At 36.1% G+C, this 14,342-nt stretch overlaps 1 protein-coding gene across 1 annotated transcript in view; it reads left to right on the forward strand.

Annotated features, from left to right (window-relative positions):
- Positions 1–3,106: 3,106 nt before the first annotated feature.
- Positions 3,107–14,342, forward strand: part of megf11 (multiple EGF-like-domains 11) — a 104,133-nt gene continuing 92,897 nt past the window's right edge. Inside the window, exon 1 of the mRNA XM_055037483.1 lies at positions 3,107–3,218. The gene's annotated coding sequence lies outside the window, so the exon portion shown is untranslated. The remainder of the gene's footprint in view (positions 3,219–14,342) is intronic.

Raw genomic sequence — 14,342 nt, forward strand, 5'->3', positions numbered from 1 at the left:
GTTCTCCAGATATGCACCCCAACCAAGGAATTTATGCAAATGCCACTCAAAAATTGCAGCAATGACTCAATAACAACATTACTAAAACTCATTTCACTCTATTGCATATCTGCTTTGCGCTTCAGTGGTATGGGAAAATACAATGCCTTAGGTAAGTAATATTTCAGCATCTTCTTCCTACACCTTTGACCCTGTATCTCACACAATTTCACCGTGAGGTTGTCACTCAATCCTTGAACTTTTGGAAAATTTCTACAAAGTGAACATCATAGCTGTCAGACCTTATGCGCTGTGTACCATGAATAGAAAATCAAAGCAAGTGTGATTCAAATATTGCAGCAATAACCTAATAAAAATATTACTTATGATACACACTGGTTCAGGTTCATGTGTTTCTTTATTCAAAACGCTTGAAACTGAAACTAATACGGACATTATGACATTCTCTCTGATTAATTCAGATCATAATAATCTGACCACTTTTAAGGAGTCATAATGAATTGGCTTGTCATCCCCAAAAGACTGGTGAAAGAAAAGAAGGAAATGAGATGAAAATGTCAAAGCAAAAGTAAACCACACTCTTTTAATGCTACAACCTTTATACCAGTAAGCACAAACGTACTGGTATAAAGTTCGGCTGGACGGACAGAGAGACATATAATAACTTTGTCTCTTCATTTTAATATACCTGTCGTAGGCAGAGAAGTGTCAGTACATCTGAATGAAGCATATCAAAAATTAGATATAATTCAAAAACATGAAAGGTCTTGATGTAGCAAGAAATCAGCTTTTTTTTTTTATTCTTAGAGCTATGTAACATGAGATTTTCTTTGACATCATCTGATGATGTGAACACTTGGGGCGGGTTGTATGCTTGCATAAGTCCCCGAGACAACTCAGGCAGTCATTAGGTATCTTGGAAGGGGAGGTCAAAAAACAGATCTGACACTTTGCCATTATTGTGAATTAGTGGCGCTCCTATTTTTAGAACTACGAACTAGCCAACTTTGCTTTTAAGTGGGGAACGACAATCTTGGGGTCATTTAATGGCTCTATTTGGGGGTGAAATGAAAAAGAAATGGAAATCGGAAGGAAAGAATAAATTATCAAACCTTTTGTTTAATGAAACTGTGTTTGTTTTTTTGTTTTTTTAATCAGGGTCATCACCCTGAGGTAGTAAGTTTTAAAAATGTAATGAAAAGCTGTTATGGTAAACATTATTGGAATCATGCTTCGTCTTGATCATTGGTGTATTTTGTATCTATACTAACTAGTCCTTTTGCTATTATTTGTTCTTGTGCTGTTCAGTTCCACAGGAGGAGTGTATCAACACATGTTTAGATGCACATGCAAAAATACGTCTTTAACTACTAAGGCAAAAAGACAATTAAAAATGTGTTGTTTTATTGATATTACAGCTGGCTGCATGGTGGTTTCGTGTCTGGGAACTTTCTGTATGAAATCTGGAAGTTCTTTCCAATGCATGGATGGATGGATGAACAGATGGATGGATGGAAGGAAAGAAGGAAGGAAGAAAGGAAGAAACAAAGGAAAGAAGAAACAAAGGAAGGAAGAAACGAAGGAAGGAAGAAAGGAAGGAAGGAAGAGTGGAAGTTAATGGCTACTGTGCCTCCTGAGATACAAATTAAAACATATTTGCGCATGTGTTTAGTGTTAATACAAAATGTCAAATAATTTAAAATAAGATGTGTTTTTAAGTATCTACTCTGTTATTGTATAATCTGGAACTGCTTACTGGGTCACTCACCAACCTCAGTTGGCATTAAATATCAATGCAAAAAGCATAAATCCTGCTGAGGGTAATCATTCATGAGGAAAATCAATATGGGAATCTTGTCAACCCATCCAGATTACAAGGCATGATGTTGCTCTACTCCATTTCCATAAGGACGGCTGGACGGACAGACAGACATCTAATAACTTTGTCTCTTCACTTTAATATACCTGTCGTAGGCAGAGAAGTGTCAGTACATCTGAATGATTTTATACTGCTTGATCTTTCGTTCAGGGTTCACAGAGAACTTGAAGTGTGCATTCTTGCGGAAATATATAGCTTTTAATTATAATAATTTAGTCTTTCCAGGCAATTTGCCTACTTTTACACCATATAATTTGGAATATTTTAGTCATGTATGAAAAGAATATAAGTGATCCTTGATGGATACAAAAAAGAAAGACCAAGTATCTAATAATATCCAGGTTGTAGAATTTACACTTTTAGACTTTTTAAAAGTGTTTTCCAATGTTCATTGATTAAAAATCCGCCATTCAATTATTTATATTTAATTTTGCAATTTATTTTCTACATGTAGTACATAATATATTAAGATAATGTTTTGGGAGGCTTGCTAGCAAGCGTAGATTCCTAATCATGTCATTTGTAATGACTGCCACAGTTTAGTTATGGTTGTTTTATTTTCCAACTTGTTACTGAGATATATTCTTACATTTTAAACTTAATTACAAACTAAGAAGTATTTCCAGTTTCAAACCCAACTGTCAAAATCACCTTTCTGGAGTAGTATTGTTAGTCACTAAAAACACACACATTTTAAGCCATCATATTCATTTCTGACTGTTTTATTCTAAAAGTATTTGCTATTAATTAGAATTCACCTTTACATATGGGTTCACTGTACAAGCCATCTTGGCTGGTGTCCGGCAGAGGATGGCAAGTGTGATATTTATATGGGGTGGATTATGAATTAACATGTCAACTTAGTAAATGATAAAAATGATGCCATCCGAATTGTGAAAGACAGATTTTCAATGTTGGAGCAAGAAAGTTCGCCTTTCACTGGTATTCTGTTCAGACGTTTAAAACCTGTCAAAATAAGATCCGAACACCAACTGGGCTCAGTTTGTTTCATCAGTCCCGCTGGTGTTCCCGGACAGGACAGTGGGTGTGTTTGTGGAGGTGTGGGGCTGATGGATGGAGGTGGATGCTGGGGGTAGCATCCGCACCTATGACGTCAGCAGAGTTTAAAGTGGGCCGCGCTTCCCCCCGTGGAGAGGAGAGAGAGTTGGGAGGAGGAGGCGGAGGCGCTCACTCACACCTGACTTCTGCTCAGTTTGAACTCCACAAACTACCTGCGCTCCCACTTTCGGCATACGGAGCTCCGTGTCGGGCAGTGGAGGCACTAATTTCTGCTGTTCTGTGGGGCGACAACTTGCAGATTCAGGTTTCTCGAACGACGGTGAGTTTAAATGCCTTTTTTTTTGTCCCCAAACTGGGCTCAAAAAGAGGAGACCGATGGTGTGTGGCAGTCCCATCACTGCCAGCGTGTGGAAAACATCGCTCAGATGAATCTGTTTCAATTATTTATTTATTTATTTATTGTCGTTTTGTTCGATGTCACGTATAAACTTGCGGTGCAGTGTGTTTTGGCGCTGCTGCTGGTTTAGCTTTCTATTTGATTAGACTGTTGGCGAGTCTATCCCTGGAAATGTGTTTTCTCTGCCAGAGGAAAAGGCTGCATCATCCCAGAGTGTCCTAAAAATCTGATGCAGCGTGCTCGCAGATGTGATGTTTTCATCTGCTTCTCAGTCATCTCTGCCACGAAAAGTATCAGTTTAAAGATATGTTTATGGTATATATATAAATGAATTGGAGCAACTGGAGACTGACGTGTCTGAAATGTGTGGCAGGATGAATAATTAATCCGAGCTGCTTTATTGTCATCTTTTTGTGAGCTTTCCGGATTTCTGAGAAGTTTTGTGAATCTGGTTGATTCTTAAACTTGCGTTTTCCACCACATATTGCATGTTTAAATGGACATTTTTCTATGTCCACTTCATTTTTAAATCTTGATTAAATAAATGCTTTATTTTCTAAGACTTAAAGGATAAGCGGTGATTTTGGATTTAAAAATTAGACATGCTATGCCATTTCTGAGCCACTAGATGACAATAGAATTCAAGCTGAAGCAGCTGATTAAACTTGCATTAGTCTCCAACGAGCAGACACGCTCCACTGTGTGATAATGAAATCATTACAGAGGCTGAGTCCCTGTGTGGGAAAAAAATAAACAGCCCAAGATGGCCCCTTGTAAAATCTATGCTTTTTTTTTTCTCTTTAAACCAAATCCCAGATAAATGCAAACAACGCACATAAACACACACACCCACTCAATCAGAATCACTGCTGTAGATAGTGTTGTTTGGCCCTCTTTGAGCTGCATATATTACAGCACATGCTCTGCATGGGCTCTCTGCATTATAGCAATTTGTCATGAAGTCATTCATCGCTAATGCTTCTCGGCACTACAGCCATGCAGGTTTCATTTTGACCCTGAGAGTGACACTGTGCGTCTGCATTGGTGCAATGTTTGTTGTTGTAAAAAAGAATGTTTTAAATAACGCACTTTAAATAAATAAAAAGATTTCTAACTACTCTGGATAAACATTCTTAGTCTTTAATGATTTATTGTTTGGTTCCCCTCATCCTCACCCTCCCCACATAACTAGGCAAACAAAAAACATCCACAGAAATCCAAATAAATAATTCACATTATCGAAACTAATGTTTAACTTTTAAATATTGTTTGCCTTTGTATTAAGATGTTAGATGAGCAATCCCATTGTCATAACAGTTTCAAATCAATTATTAAAGTAATTTAAATTCTTACATTTTTGTGCTCTTTGGCTCATTGAATGGTTTATCATTTCAGTACTTTCAGAGCCAACGACTGTGGAACATCAATTCTCTCCTAATTTTTGTGAAGTTTTTATTTAATAAAGTACTTGTTGTTCTTTCTTTTTTTACCCCTCATGAACAGTCCTGACATTATGTTTATCAAAATGTGTGTTTCAGTAAACTTATTTTCCACAGTCCCTAATTAAGAACTAACAAGGCAATGCATGTTCTTATTCTCTTGAAATTTTATCTGAAAAATTGTCACACCACCAAACTCTTTTTTACTCTTTCCTTTGAGAGCAGTGTCGGATTACTGTGATAACGGATAAAATCATTTTCATCGTGTTCAATTAACTTTTTATTTTTACACTTTTTAAAGTTTCATCAGTATTAAAAAAATGAGAACAAAATTAACACGACCCTATTTTCCTTGAATTGTTGGATTATTTATAATGAAAGTCTATTTTGGAATCTCAGGCAGCCTTTCATTCGGTCTGCCGGGGCACAGCGTGAATTTGGTCACACTGTAAAGTAACTTGCAGCTTTAAACCCATCCCCTCAGGAAAAGTGACTTTTCATCAAATCTTGTGATTTGCAGGTTGTTGCTATAAACCACCTGGTGGTCCTTTGAGGTTGAAACTGTGATTCCAAATATCTTTTTTTTTGTTTTGTTTTTTTCCCCTCATCGATGGTGAAAGCAAATTGATACTCAGTTCAGCTTCAGCGGTTTCAGCTCTCTCAGGAGAGAGCCAAGGACAAAATTTGCCATTGAGATGTGAATTATGACATTATTTAATGAGAAGTGAGCAGACACCTCTGTCTTACTTTTCTGAGCTATTCCAAATGAATGGATCCTACAAGAGTGCAAAGGTTGCTCATGAATTTTATGAAGGTTTGCGTGTGCATGTGTGTGTGTGTATGTTTTACTGTCTAGTAAAGCCTTTCAGCTGGAAATTCCTATGTTTGGCTTAATCAATATGTTTAATTAGCGCTGATTAATGAAAGAGCAAGCCTGTAAAAGGCTGACAGCTTTTTTACTTCACCAGAACATCTTCTAATGAAAAACAGGGAAAATTGCTTTCCATGGTTTGGGGATTGGATCCTACACGTTCACGTGTTAATTTAGAGACAGAATCTGTGAAAACGGTCCACACTTTTAGATTTCTGTTTGACACATACAGGTCAGTATTTTCCTTCTTTTTTTTTTAATACATGCAATTAATGTTTGATCAGCGCCTAATTCAGACAGAAGCTCAGTAATCCTGTCATCTCTTACAAATTAAAGGATTTGAAAACACTTGCCAGCACATCGTATATGTTTCAAAATATGTTCTCCTTTAAGCCTGCTTCGGCCCCAGCAGTTTCTCCTATAGAGAGCTCCCAGAATGACTTTGACATTTTACAATTTTTACTATTAGAATTGAGTTAATTTTTTTGCTAGGGCAAATCTGAAAATGTCATTTCAGCATTGTATTTATACATGTCAATGGATTTTAATGAAATTGAAAATTGATATATATATCGCTAATTTATTTCAAAATATTATCACATATTGAATTGGTTTATTATAAACAGTAATATTTTCCATATATCTGCAAATGCTTTACAATTAATGAAACCCAATAATTCAGCTTCTTGAAAAAAAAAGTATTTTTGAAATACTGAAAAGTACATGCATGTACGATAACATTATATGCACAGCACAGTAATTGTCAGGGTACCTTTTTGCACTAATTACTGCATCAATGCAGCGCAGCATGGAGGAGTCTGAAGTGTTAAAAGAACCAGTTTAAAAGAACCAGGTTCTTTATTGCAGCTCATCTGCATTGTCTGTGCTGCCATCTCTCATCTTTTCTTGACTCCATAAATTCTCTTTGGGATTTAGGTAAGTCAGGCTGGTATATCCACCCATCAAGTACAGCGATACTGTGATTATTAAAGCTAACATTGGTACTCTTAGCAATGTGAAAAGAAGCTCAGTCCCGATGTAGAAGAAGAAAATGCAATCAACAACTCCGTAAGAGTTCGAGCAAATGGAAACATGAACAGCTCTCCTCTCTTCCTTCAAACTCTGGGCTTTTCCTGCTGGTTATGCACCTTTAATACCACATGTTTTTCTTCCACTCAACTTTCGATTAATGAAAGTTGAGTGCATGGATAGAACACTATGTTCGCAACCTTTTATGACCTGACCTTTTATGCTTTTACCCTGTCAAGTCAGCAGTCTCTCATACGATGGTGTTGGCCATTAGGGCTACAGCGCAACAAATCTGTGTTGAAAATCCCCTTTTCTTGCTATTATGCAGTATTCTAATATTTTGAGGAAATGAATTCTGAGTTTTTATAAGCTGTAAGCCATCGCATCATCACAATGAAGAGAATAAAATTGAAATATATGACTTTAGATGAGAAATCACTGTAAAATAAGTTTCACTACTTCAGCCAAAATTACCAAAGTAACCTATCAATGACATTCTAATGCATTATGACACATCTGTAAATATAATATTGATTTTCCAGATTACATGTGAACACCTCAATAGACTGTAATATTTCAGAGTAGTTTCTCCTAGTTTGGTATCGTTTCTCTGTCAGATTTTCTCAAAAGTAACAGCGAGAATGACCTTTATTCTGCAAATGAAGCTGTTTTTGCTCAGCAGTGACTGATAGATCTTATTATTTCAGCAAAAGTACTATGAGCATTCAGCAAATACCCTGGAGCCATAGCAACTACATTAACAAAAGTTAATGAAATATTCGGAGGCAGGAGTCAGACTTTTCTTTAGTTCTGAAAGCTGTGGCATTTACATTTTGAACTGTAGAGAGGGAATGAAAACAATATATAGTACTGCATGCACCTGCATCTCATCTGTCCTATATGTAGACAAATTTATGCATTGCCTGAGGGGTGTAGGTTTTTTTTTTTTTTTTTTTTTTTTTTTTTTTACCGGAAAACCTGCAAACGTTTGTAACAAACACGTTTTTTGAATTAGCACAAATTTTTCTTTGAGTGTTGATCATCAAAGCAAAGTCATGGTTGTGCATGTTTTGCATCACAACATGGCTGAATGAATGCAAAGTGATGCTAAATTTTAAAAGCCACAAGGTTTTGCTCCTTAAAACAGCTTAGCTGGCTGGCATTGAAAAAGAACACACGCAAAAAAAAAAAAAAAAAACAAGACGTTTGCAATTTAGATTCTGCTTCAATTGCTGTCCCAGAGGTCTGGCTGTGTCTGCATCTGATTATGCTTGCATGCATTTAATTAATAATTTGACAATGCGTGGCATTGATGCTGGTCAGCCAACACGCTGCGGAGGAATAGATTGCCTGAGCTTGATATCCAGCCATGGTCTCTTAGCGAGGCACAGAAATGATGAGCTCAGGCAGATTTCAAATACTGAAGATGCAGCGGGGAGCTACGTTAATCCCCCACTGCCCTCCCTCAGGTGCAGCTCAGGACAGGAGCGCCATGGACTACAGCCCGCCATGGACAATCAGGTGATCCCTGATTAATGCACTGATCAGTTCTTTTCTGGTTTGTTTTAATGACAAGCACGTCCCCTGTGGGAGTTTGATGACTTTTTGCTAATACTGCTGATGCATGTGCTTACCCATGCCACTTTCTTCATCCCTGTCTTCAGAAAAGACCCCTGCCAGAGCACCTGAGTATTCTAACATTTATAGGATGTTGGTAGCAGTGCAAGGAGATGGGAACAACGCATATTCTGCTGGAAACACAGGATGAACTGAGGAAATGAGCTGTGATAAAATCTCAGCATGCTGTGATGTGTTGTGCTTTGTTGATAAGGCTATTATTCAACATTGTGCCTTGGACAGCAAAATCCCATTTTCCATATCGGTTATATGTTTTTCGCTTATAGTTTACTCCCTGCCTCTGCTTTGCATATGAGCTTTAACTACTAATTACTGTGGAGTCTAAAATGATTTGATCAATTATTCAAACATCACAGAGACTATTGCTAATCTTCTTTTCTGAGTACTGAGGTTACTGAGAAGCAGAGAATTGAAATATGGTCCTGTCAGAAACATGCTAAAATTGAATAATTAATGCTAATTTGACAGCATCAAGAAGGTACTGAGAGGCTCTAAGAGCATTTTGAGACATTGAGAAAATGACTCAAAATGAATCTGATTCACTTTTAAAAGTTTCTTAGAAATGAAAAGGCAATAATTTATTACTCAGATTATAAAAAGGGTTTTCTGTTCTTTGAGCAAAAATGAAAACCTTCAAGATGTGAAACTTAAAATGTGGAAAATTAGTACAGGACACACATTTTCAGAACAGGTCATTTTCAGAAAAATGACCTCAGTGGCTAGACTGACATTAAATTCACAAAAGGTGACAGCTCAAATAATATACATCTAAAATAAAATAAAGCATATAACAAATGCGTTTGTAAATTAAGTTACATGTAACAAGGTGGAATGCCACAGGGAATAGATATCGAAAAGGCAAGCTTCACATGTTTTCAGTATTTCAAAGAAAAACCTTTTTTTGTTTAACTGCCAGCTGTGTTTAAAACACAGAGCTGTAAAAATGTTCTGAGCATCATCAGTCTGTGATGCTCAGAACAGATGATTTCATTCTCTCATTTCAAAGAGATATTTGAAATGTGTTGTGCAAATACAAAATCCAATGCAGTTTTGAAGATTTCTTAGAAAACTAACATTAAAAACATGATTATTAACAAAGTGACTTGAATTTTTTTTTTTTTTTGTCGATGACTTGAAAGTTGTCAGTGTGGATACAGACAACATTTCAGTGGGCTGGCAGATATGATAATAATGATTCACATGTCATATTAAATAGTTGTTCTGCAGCCTGATGATCATCATCCTGACGTATCGAGACAGGAAAGTATTGTGGTCTTGTCACATTTGGCTCTCAATGTGTGACGGACGATTAAGGCTGACAAATGATTCACTGTGCTCAACTGTCCATTAATATTATGAGGCCCATTAGAAGGTGATACTTGCCTCTGGCACCTTTCACAGACAAACCTGACTGCAGGATTTTTATTTTTATTTTTTATGCTTCCTGATGCTGCGGATATTTTCTTTAAAATTTATTTCAGATGTGGAAATGCATGGAAAGCCATGCCCTTTTCTCAGCTGATGCTTTAATCAATATGTGACATTCACCATACTGGTGTCTCATCTCAGCCACATGCTGTGTTTCTACAGCTTACCAAAAGCCCAAGACGCATCTCCTCTCAGCTTCCCTGATCAGCTACAGCGGAAAATCTTGGACCAATTCCAACATCTCCTGATGGATCTTTGTTCTATCAGCGATGTGATTCAAGCTCCCTACCATAATGCTCCCATACCTGTTCAGCATTGGTTACCTTGCTTGTGATCAATGGCCAGCAGTCAGAAAACTGAATAGAGCACAGATTGAACCACAGCCGGGATTTGGATGCTGAAGAACAGCCCTCTCAACAGGAGTGACTCATGAATAATACACCAGCTTAGTGGAGCGTCCCATCTCTTCTTGCGCCTTGCAGGTGATGCTTTCACACTCAAACCTGCACAAAGAGGTTAAGTTTTGGAGCACAAATAAGAGCCATCTTCAGCTCCAGCATCAGGCACTTCTGCTGGCCACAACTATATGAAAACGGAGGGAAAAATAGAGTCTTAAAACGTTGAGAAAGGCTTTCAGAATGCAAGAAGGTTGTGCAGAATTTTAAGGATATTTTCATGCAAACTGAATTATTCAGAATTAAAAATATCAACTGAAGTTGATAACAAGTCCCATAGTATAGACCAGTAAAATATAATGAAATAAAATGTATATAATAATTTATATGTAATTAATGAGATCATATTTCATAACTAGAAAAGCAAAAAATAAGTCAAACCAACCTTTTTCAGTGATGGATAAGAAAATCAATCACATTTTTCTACAACTGAAATTTACCTTAAATGAATTATGATGCCTATTGCAGGAAGCTGAAAATTGTTGGGTTTTTAAAAGGTACTTCTGACAAAATTATGCCATTAGTGGTACGGATTAAGGGCACAGTTTGTTTCTAGAAATATTGTGCTATGTAAGGAGAGTGTGTGAGATTTGCAAAAATGAGGAGAGTAAACCTCTTCTCATTCATTAAAAATATTTTGTTTGAAATATTTTTTGCCCTAGGATAATGAAACAAGAAAGTTAGCAAAACAAGCAAAGTCAAGCCATAGCTCAAAAAGAAACTGCTGGTCTGGCAAAGGAGATCGGCTCCAGATCATAAGTACCCTTCATGGCGTGGGTATACAGAAATAGATCAGTGAGCTTTACCTCTGTCTAAAGCTCACTGATCTTTTGACAGTGAAATTTAATATTTAATGCTAATTTGACAGCATCAAGAAGGTGCTGAAAAGCTGTCAGAGCATTTTGAGCATTTTTATAACCAGAAAAGCAAAAAATAAGTTACACCAATCTTGTGATGGATAAAAAAACTCAATCTCATTTTTCTAAAATGTGATAAGAAAAATCTATCACATTTACATATAGAAAAATGGCAATCAGTGGTCGGTTGTAGCTGGTTACATTTATTCTTCCCGCTCCTGATTGTAATGCTGGTGCAGGCACCCCTAAGTATCATTCTCCTAAAACATGACGGTTTCGTTCCACTAAAGAGTAATTGTGTTTTATCAGAAACAGTCAGAAAAGTGAAAATGGACAAGAAACTTCTCAATGTCAGTTAACTTGACTTTACATATTGCACGTTGCTCAACTTACATTCATCCTCAGATATGTGTCACCTGAAGGACACTTTCAGGAGCTCCTTCTGAAGTTTCTACCAAGTGAAAGTCATGCAATTGCAGCTTTATGTGAATCTCTAGAGCAAAAAGATTTGGTTTTACTGGTTAGGTTATTCCTTTTAAACTTTTTATTTTAATAAGTAGTTTACAAGCAAAGACTGCATTTTGGTTTTGATCATCTTATTTCCACTGGCAATAACTTTTTGTGCATATATGTGTTCAAAGGACTTTTTGTATATTGTACTGGTGTTACACTTCATACCACTTACACCTTTTTTTTGGTTTTGGAAACTTCAAAATGATGCAGGTTGTCATTATGTTACGTACAATATAACCATCATTTTTACTTACATCCCTCAAAATGTTTTTGTGAACAGGACCCATAAATTATCTGTTTTGCAAAAGCCCACATCCTCCTAATACAACACTGGTAACATCATCCCTGTTTCATGACTTCTGGCTGTGTTCTGTGCTTCATTGTGCTCCCTTTCTTTCATGCTTTTTACATATTTTTTGACTTTAGATATTGTAGAAATTATAACCATTGTAACCTAAAAGCCTGAACACAATTGTAACGTGACAATCTATTAAAGAAAAAAAAAATTAAGTGCTTGTAGGAAGCAAGATAAACATCAACTTCTAAAAGATGAGCAGGTAATTGGAAGATGAATTAAGATACCATGTTGCCATTTCAAGGGATTACAGTTGGAGTGAATTATTAAGGTTTTATTCAAAGAACTAGGAATTCTTATAACATGTTTGTTAAAATGTAGTGTTGCACAAAAATGCCTAGGAAAAAAGAGCTAAGAAACAGTCCAGCAAAAAAAGATAGTAATGCTTAACCAGCTGGAGAAGATAACAAACTACCCAAAAGAGTTCAATTTGACAGTCTCTTAGCCAACATTGTTTTCATTACATTATGACATTATAGACAATATTAATTTGTATATCATAAAAATGCATGCAATTTTATCAGTAATTATCAATGACATCTTAATTGTAAAATAAATGATAGGATTCACAGAAAATATGGATACTTCTGTATCCATCAGCCTGGACATTACAACATGCATTTTAAATTGTTTTATGCATTAAATCTAAGTAGATGTGTTTTGTTCAAGTGGATTCAAGGACGTTTGAAAGGTTGAGCTGGCAACAGAAAGAAGAAAAGTGCATTCATTTTTGATGCAAATCCAGTTGATGGAGCTCTCCTTTCACTAAACTGAGATCACCTGGTTGCATCATTAATGCAGCAGCAGCATAATTTTGGATTTAATAATCATGATGGCAGGTCATTCCACTTGCAGTCATTGACTAGTGAACCAGAAGGTCAATGTGCTCCATGAGCAGTGGGCGTACACTACTGATCTAAAGAGGAGTGTAGGAGATGTAGCTTTCACACAGACACAAAAAGTTCATTTAAAATGACTATTTTTGGACATGAAATCTCTCCTTCATGAAAATACATCTGACTTGTGAGAAATTCCAAAGGCTATCCTTTTATACCAAGAATGAAAAATGAAGTTTATTTTTCAGTCTATCCAGCTGTGTCCAGTTGCAGTTTTATTTATAGTGCCAGAAGTTTTCTCTGCATGCTTTTTTCTTCATCAAATAACAGCTTAAATGCTATACTTTTGTGGCAAAGTATTTAGAAATTAAGTAATCGCAGGTTTTGGACAGTGCCTGATTTATATTCAATGTCTCCTCTGTTTCTTGTCAATAATGTTTATGGTTTCTCTGTTGATGCTTTGCAAGGGCCCAAATGCTATTTTGTTGACAAATATTATTGAAGTTTCCCATAGCCTTATGTTGTGTTAAAATACCAAATAGCATTGCAAATTGAAACATTAGTTTTCAAATTTTTTTAAACCTAAACTATTGAAACATTACAGATACGTTTTTCAGTTTGAGCTTCTTTGTGTGGAAGATGAGTCTGAGCCAATCTAGGAAACGTTGTTCAAAACATAAAATCCATCCCACTGCTACTTGATTTCTTATTAGTTACCAATTTTAACCTGTACCCAGTTCAACATGCTCGTTTTATGATAATCTTGAGTTTTTTACTTTTTTTAAAAACCTTTTTAGTAATTGTCTAACAATCATAGGTCCAACAGAAGTTGAGTGTTGTAACTAAACCGACAAATGTAACAATTTCTATTTTTTTTTAATTGAAACAATTGTTGACAGAAAACTTTCTCCTCTCTGAAAGACAATCATCTATAAATTTAATTGTGACAGATACAGAGCTTCGAACAAAGACCACTTTCAGAGTATTGAGTAAATGAAAGAGGATGCATGCAGTCGTCCAAGAAAGGTGCCAACACATAATCCTTAGAAATAACTCTACATTTCTAGGAATAGAAACATCCTTGCCAAGTGACAGGCAGAATTGTAGCACAAATTTACAGAAAGGTAAAACATAAGAACAAGAAACTGTACATTAAGAGCAGATTTAAAACATAAGAAAATAAGACTGCACTGTTTTTCAATGTGGCATACTCATTTTAACAAAATGCACAATTGAGTAGGGTTATTAAAAATAAGTAAATGTACATATTGGTCCATAGAAAAACAATAGCAGTGTTAGTTTTAGTTTTGGGGTTTGTTTGTTATTTGGTGTACTTTGGTCTGTTTCTTTGTTCACTCTTGTTTCTATTTTACTTCAGTGCAGTCCTTGCCAGTGTTTCTACTTATGTTTATTTCTGATGTTATTCCTTGTTACTCTGGTGTATTAGGTTTTTTAGGTCTATTTGTTCTTTAGTGCTAGAGTCATTTCCTAATCCCTGATGTGCACTTCTTTGTCCCCTCTGCCACTTTCTCTCTCTCACTCCCTCTCCTCAGTCGTCCTTCTGATCTCTCCCTTCATACCTGCAATCAGTTAACTAGGGATATTGTTTCAGCATTCAACTGACC

This window comes from Poeciliopsis prolifica, unplaced genomic scaffold (assembly GCF_027474105.1).
Source record: "Poeciliopsis prolifica strain line A6 unplaced genomic scaffold, Auburn_PproV2 SCAFFOLD001, whole genome shotgun sequence".
NCBI lineage: Eukaryota > Metazoa > Chordata > Actinopteri > Cyprinodontiformes > Poeciliidae > Poeciliopsis > Poeciliopsis prolifica.